At 45.2% G+C, this 7,500-nt stretch overlaps 1 protein-coding gene across 5 annotated transcripts in view; it reads left to right on the top strand.

Annotated features, from left to right (window-relative positions):
- Window positions 1–7,500, top strand: part of dusp8a (dual specificity phosphatase 8a) — a 103,170-nt gene that overhangs the window by 73,841 nt on the left and 21,829 nt on the right. The window lies entirely within an intron of this gene.

Consider the following 7,500-nt stretch of genomic DNA (forward strand, 5'->3'; position numbering starts at 1 on the left):
CATGTGGGCTGAGAGGCTAGTATGACTGCACAAACGAAACTGTCAACACAGAGAGCGCTCTCTAGTCTCTGCACTGCAGTCAGCAGCACAGAGACGCCTGTATGATAGACTGACTCACGGAGCTGCGAGACTTTTCACTGATCACATAAGTTGACATAACGCCATAACGCGGGTAACGCTCGCACAATAACGTTATGTAACGTAACGCGATGTAAGGGCGTTAGTCACAACACTGGCACACACACATACACACACATGTACATGTGTTAACACATAATATGTGTAATTTGTATGTGATATTATGAGGGTAAATACATGCACAGTATAAAGATTTAACAAATATATATTTTTCCTTCCGTTCTGCTGTCATTCACACGCATGCACGCACGCACGCACGCACGCACGCACGCACGCACGCACGCACGCACGCACGCACGCACGCACGCACGCACGCACGCACACACACACACACACACACACACACACACACACACACACACTGTGTTCATCACCCTAACCTGCCCTATCTCAAGGTGACGTCTCTTTCTCCTGATATGGTGACAGATGATCCGATGGTGTAGAGTGACACTTTGCACGAGGGCTGCTGTCCCTGCCTGTCTCACACACACACACACACACACATGCACATGCGCACACACGCGCACACACACACGCGCACACGCACATGCGCACACGCGCACACTGCACACACATGCTTTAACTGCTAAAAGTGTGTGATAACATTTTAACCTTATTATAAAAAGGAAGAATTTCGTTGAAGGATCTAAACTGGGTGTACATATTTGCTAAATAAATAAATAAACAAGCCAACAAAAAGAATTGCCATAGTCGGCATCAGCAAAAACACAATAACTGTCATAATTAGCCTGCTCGTCTAAAATCACTTTCGTCCTTGTTTTCCTGCACTTGTCTTTTCTCTGCAGGGCTCTGCTCAGGTACACTTATGTCTATATAAGACACACTAACAGCAAATCAAGCTGCTTCATATTACAGCAAATCCGCCTCCTTTACACGCATGGTGTTGAACTGTTGTTTACACAGGTATATGTGAATGGACATCGAGCCTCTAGCCTCTCTCTGTGTGTAGGCTATACCATTCACAACAAACGGCACACATAATGTGGTTTTCAGTTCAACCCTGCCCTGCAATGTTTACCTGGTCTCCAAGGCCCCATTTAGCCTTTACACCCATAAACTATCTCCATCTCCTCTCTCTTTCCTCTGTCTCTGTCTCTAAGTTACCACTACCTCATACCCGTCTCAATTTCCCTTCCTGTCTGTTTTGGCATATGTGCTTGCTTGCGTGTGTGCGTGCATGTGTGCACGCGCGTGCGCGTGTGTGTGTGCGCGCATGTGTGCGTGTGTGTGCATGCGCGCGTGTGCGAGTGTGTGTGCCGTAAATCTGAGATGTGGCGGGGTGGCCGGGGTGACACACTATTCCTGTCCCCAGCAGACACACGTGTGCAGCCAATAAAAAAAAAGGCCTCCCGCTGTCATTTATAGCCGCTTGGCTGTAATCCGCTAATTAACACACCTGCTATTCTGAGCCTGTTACCCTGCTCATTATAAGGAGGGAGCGGAGGGAGGCAGAGGGTGTTTACACTATACTAGGAATCTTTTAAAGTCCCCTTCTCCTCGCAGCTGTTCATGTTGGACTTTTGGACCTGCTATGTTTTAGCTCAAGGTTCAAGGTACAAGCCCCTCTATTGCGGCAGGGCTACATGTGAGGGAGCCGTGTAAACACACTGCGTTTTATGAGATGCAGTGCCTTTTTGTCACACATATCTATGGTATAGGCAAGCACATTCTGTCATGCATTTGACTGGTAAGCACATTCTGTCATGCATTTCTATGGTAAGCACATTCTGTCATGCATTTCTATGGTAAGCACATTCTGTCATGCATTTCTATGGTAAGCACATTCTGTCATGCATTTCTATGGTAAACGCTCTCTGTCATGGATTCATTTCTAAAGACGCTCCTCTCTGCCCGGTTGCCGAGCGTGGCATTTCAGTGCTCTCTGCAAGCGAAACAACAACGTTTTGGAGAGGAGGGTGTCACATTTGATCCCCCCTGGCTGTGTTGTCTGACAGCCCGGTCATTTGACGACCTGACGTTTGCCCGTGTTTGTGCTAAAAAGACGCAGGTCACATGAATAAAGGTCGTACATATAGGTACTCACCCAGAGGAGGCGCTATACTAACGTACATATAGGTACTCACCCAGAGGAGGCGCTATACTAACGTACATATAGGTACTCACCCAGAGGAGGCGCTATACTAACGTACATATAGGTACTCACCCAGAGGAGGCGCTATACTAACGTACATATAGGTACTCACCCAGAGGAGGCGCTATACTAACGTACATATAGGTACTCACCCAGAGGAGGCGCTATACTAACGTACTAGGTACTCACCCAGAGGAGGCGCTATACTAACGTACATATAGGTACTCACCCAGAGGAGGCGCTATACTAACTTGCCTGTTCAAAAAGCAGTATACATGCCAATAAGCTCATGCTTTTTTTTTTACTTAAGTTGTATGAAATACTTGCCATTAATACAGTGGTTGCAACTGTATTAATTGATTGCCCGAGTCCCGTGGTGGGAGTTCTGCTCTGGTTTTGGTGAAATATTAAGTAGTTCCGGTTCATTTTGTGGGGGGCACAGGGGGCCACGCATTAAAAGTAAATTAGATCACATTCACAAAACTAGTGTCATTTGTATTGCTGACCTATTTCTACCATATAGTGCAACTTTCGTTAATTTTTGACCCGTCTATCACACGGAACTATGTTTTTTGCGTCCATATCACTATGTGATAGAGGGGTCAAAGTTGAACGAAAGTTACGCTAATATTTTAGAAATAGGTCAACAATACAAATGACGCTAGTATTTAATCCAACTTAAGTTCAAGTATTTCATACAACTTCAAATAATTGTGAACTATCCCTAAAGTCCTCAAAACTCTACCTGATGTCACACACACACACACACACACACACACACACACACACACACACACACACACACACACACACACACACACACACACACACACACGCTATATACTTTTTTTACTGCTTGTCACACTAAATGAATCCAATGATGTTTTAGCACATAACAATTGTGAGGGTTCTCAAACGTCCCTCTTGACATGCGGAATCGTCGCTTGACGTTTGGAAACTTGGCAGGGCTTTTTTAGACTCCTGTTCTCGTTAAAAGGCTGTGACTGTTGGCCTGGAGCCGCGTGGCTTAGACACATGAGCGAAGCGGGCCGTCTTCACACTGTGGTGGTGATTGGTGTGACAGAGAGGTGCTGCACACGCTTAAATATGGACTGTTAATTTGAAGTTCTTACACGTGCGGTTAAATTAAGTCTAGTCTACGTGGTGCTGTGCACTGACCCCAGTTGACCATGCACTTTGGAGTGTCCTCCCTCTTCTTATCCACTGAAACCCTATACTTATCTGGACGGGGTCCCTCAGGGCTATATACTATACTTGGTCACCTCCTTTTTTCTTTTTTGAGGCTCCTATATACAGGTTTAATTGTTTGTTTTAAAAACGACATTGACAATGAAGGGAAAATTTACGTCATATTGTCCCTCAGTACGTCATATTGTGTCTTTATTGTCAATGGCGTTTAAAGGTTTTATGACATTCATTTTTATTTATTTTTATTTTTCGTTTTTCTTTTAGGTTTTATGACCTCAATTACACCCCAAAATCCTGAACTTTGAACATTCAGTGGATTTTCTGTGGTCTGGAGTTTTCTTTGGGGTTTGGAAGCCTTTTGAGCTACAATGAAAACAGGCAAGACAGTGAAAACAGTGACATCTGCTGGCAAATCCCATTGACATATATGGGATTTGCAGGCTCTTACATCGCAAACTGCCGGCAAATCAGAGCACCTGTTTGAGCCAGAAAACCCCAGACCACAGAAAGTCTACTGAATGTTAAAAGTTCAGGTTTTTTGGGTGCAATTGAGCTTAGAAAACATAAAAAAAATACATATGCCAAAACCTTTTTTTTAATGTCACAATCCCTTTAATGTTTGTGTTGTGCACTGTTTGTTTTACATCACCATTACATCACCTACTCAACATGAGTTAGAGTCTAACTCATGTTGATTAGGTGATGTAATGATGATGTAAAATATATATTTATATATATTAAAGTCTAACTGTTAGACTTTAATATATTAGCGCCCCTCACGGGTGTTGAATGAAAATGAGTCGGCATGAGTAAAAGTTCACGATCATGACAGCTCTATGTGTGCACATTCAGCAAACATACATGTGTGTATCTGTGCTTGTATGCGTGTGTGTGTGTGTGTGTGTGTGTGTGTGTGTGTGTGTGTGTGTGTGTGTGTGTGTGTGTGTGTGTGTGTGTGTGTGTGTGTGTGTGTGTGTGTGTGTGTGTGTGTGTGTGTGTGTGTGTGTGTGCGTGCGCGTGTGCGTGCGGCATACAGTACATGCGTGTGGTTTCGTCACTCTATAGGAGACAAAGGTCTGGGTTTTACAATGCTCATTGCTCATCATCGGCAAGTGACCTATTTCCTCCCCCCTCTGTCTCTGTGACTGGAGCGGCGAGGTGACGTAAGGCTGTTCTCACCAGTGTCCTGCTCATTCTGGGGTCTTTGGGGGTGACATAAGGCTGTTCTCACCAGTGTCCTGCTCTTTCTGGGGTCTTTGGGGGTGACATAAGGCTGTTCTCACCAGTGTCCTGCTCTTTCTGGGGTCTTTGGGGGTGACATAAGGCTGTTCTCACCAGTGTCCTGCTCATTCTGGGGTCTTTGGGGGTGACATAAGGCTGTTCTCACCAGTGTCCTGATCATTCTGGGGTCTTTGGGGGTGACATAAGGCTGTTCTCACCAGTGTCCTGCTCATTCTGGGGTCTTTGGGGGTGACATAAGGCTGTTCTCACCAGTGTCCTGATCATTCTGGGGTCTTTGGGGGTGACGTAAGGCTGTTCTCACCAGTGTCCTTATCAATCTGGGGTCTTTGGTGATGCCATGGTGAGGTCACTCGACGTGCAGCTGGCCCCCTTTTATCTGCACAGACGGGATTGGGTCATTCATTCACCTTAGTTCAGAACTAGGCCAAATCCTGTTAACAAAAAAGCCAGTCAGTGGGCGGCCCGGTTTGTAGTGTCTATACGTAATGTGCTGAACCCGTTCCCCCTCAATTTACATAACGAGTCTGTGAGACTGTCCAGATTCTGCATTCTGTGCTTTAGTAGCCAGAGTAGACTATAGTACAAATGTAACTTTTCTCTGGATTTGCACCAGGTTTCTTTCGCAAGTGCTGCTTTATTATTTTTTATTTTTTTTACCATTGAGCTGATAGCCTGCTTGCTATGGGAATAAATAGAATCTTGACCATCAGGTCAGAGTTTGTGTCAGATCCTGTGTCTAGGTGAGACATGACCTTTGACACCATCTAAATGTCTCAGTGACCATCTTGCCGTTAAGTTGCCACCATAGAGTTATAAATAATATAATTCTCCTCCCATCCACTTGCATTGAACCCATTTCTATGCCCTTACTTTTAACTGACTTTATTGTAACCTTATCTTAAATTCTTTTTTCAGTTTTAACGAATTCTATTGACCAGATTTGAAGCTTTACTTTTGTATTTTACCCTTTTTTGCATTTACATGAATTATTTACTTGTATGTAAAGCACTTTGAACTGCACTTGTGTCTGAAAGGTGCTCTATAAATAAAGATTATTATTATTATTATTATTATTATTAAGTTGCTCACTCATGAGGCATTTTCACCCCTTCTTCTTGCGTTTGGAAAAAGTGGTGGGCTCCGCAAATTGTGGGCCTAGTATCTACGCCATAGAATCACATTCAATTCAATGGAGCTCTCATGAACACGCCCGGGCAGAAAGCATGAACGAGCACCGCGAGTCGTTTGTGTGTGTGTGTCACATACGGACCCATAGAGACGTAGCTAGGCCCAGTGGCGCTCATGCTGCACTATACCTATACCTACTTTCGGCCACCATGTCCATTTCGCTTCAATGTTTCCTCTCTTTGGCCGGGGCTTGGCTGCCTTGCGAATACTGTCTAGAAGAGCATGCATGGAGACAAAATACAACCACCCCAATTGTTGAAGTTATAAGGTATTAACATACGCTGCCATTTCTGTAGCCGCTTTGTCTCTGTAGCCGGACTTGTGGCCTACATGTTTGTCATTCCATAGTACAAGTATCATGAGTCTGTGGGCTGTCAGAGGCAATAATATGGCTGTGGACCACTGGGACAGACTCCTCTTCTCTCTCGACCCCTGGCTGTCCCGCGGTCTCATCCTTGAGGACGAGAGCACATCGTGTCCAAACACAAGTGTGTAAGACGAGAGCCAGCACAGGAAACGTGGTGAAATCGCATCACACTCCACTCCTTCCGCCCTCCGAGGACACACGAGCTTTCAACAGACTGACACCATCTTAATCATCCGCGCGGTGCTCGCGCCGCCGCGCTCACAGCGCTGCGTGCCTAAGAGGCACGAAAAAGTGTACAAAAGTGGAACATGGCAGTCACAGATGGATTGAGCAGACAGAGGAATATTTATGGGCTGTGAATGAAATCGAGGAGTGTTAATTAACGCCCGTATGCTCTTCTGGAGACACACAGCGTATCCCCTTCTCTCAATGTGTGGTCCGGGGGAACCCCAGGGGTCCTTGGCGGGGTAGGGTGTTCCGTATTTAAGCTCTGTTTAATTTTGGCTATTTGAAAATAGCCAGACTGCAATCTTTAGCCAAGCAAGAAGAGCTCATGTGAGCTGCATTATTATGGGCTGCTGTTTTCTTTTGGAAAACATGTTGGAATAACCTTGACAATTTTTCTCTTATAGGGGCGATAGCCTGGCAGAAAGTATGTGCAAATGGGGGCAGCTAAAAACAGCCAAAACTGTTACTTTTTACGATTCAATTAAAAAAGTAGCTTGTAGCAGATCTACAAGCTTGAAACGCGCGAATTCGCGCCAAGTTTCAAGCTTGTGGATCTGCTACTTTTGATGCTTTTGTGTGACGCTGTAGTGTGATCGAGTAGGACGTTCATTTAAGAGAAAACACAAAAGGTTTGAATCTGTAGTTTGCATGTTCTCCCCGTGTCCCCTAGGGTAGATACCTCACAAAAAACATGCCGTAATCCTGTTCTCTAAACTACCTCCCCCTGGCCAGCCGGGGCGCCTGATGGAGGGGAAAGAATAACCTGTTCCTTCCACGCACTACGTCCAGCTGGGGAAATTCCCCCCTGTCAGGTGAAAAGAAGCAGCTTGGACTCCTCATGCATAGAAGGAAGCATGAGGTCAGTCCGCTGCCCCCCCCCCCCCCAGGTTGGCAGAGGACGTGTAGCGCCCAGGATTTACATTACATAATCCCTGGGTGAGAAAAAGGGGTTGCAAAATCGTGGGATAAAGATTATATATATAATAAAAAAGAAACACAATGCTATACAGTGGCC

The sequence above is a fragment of the Protomyctophum parallelum genome (genome assembly GCF_964188405.1).
Source record: "Protomyctophum parallelum genome assembly, chromosome: 4".
In the NCBI taxonomy this organism is placed as follows: domain Eukaryota; kingdom Metazoa; phylum Chordata; class Actinopteri; order Myctophiformes; family Myctophidae; genus Protomyctophum; species Protomyctophum parallelum.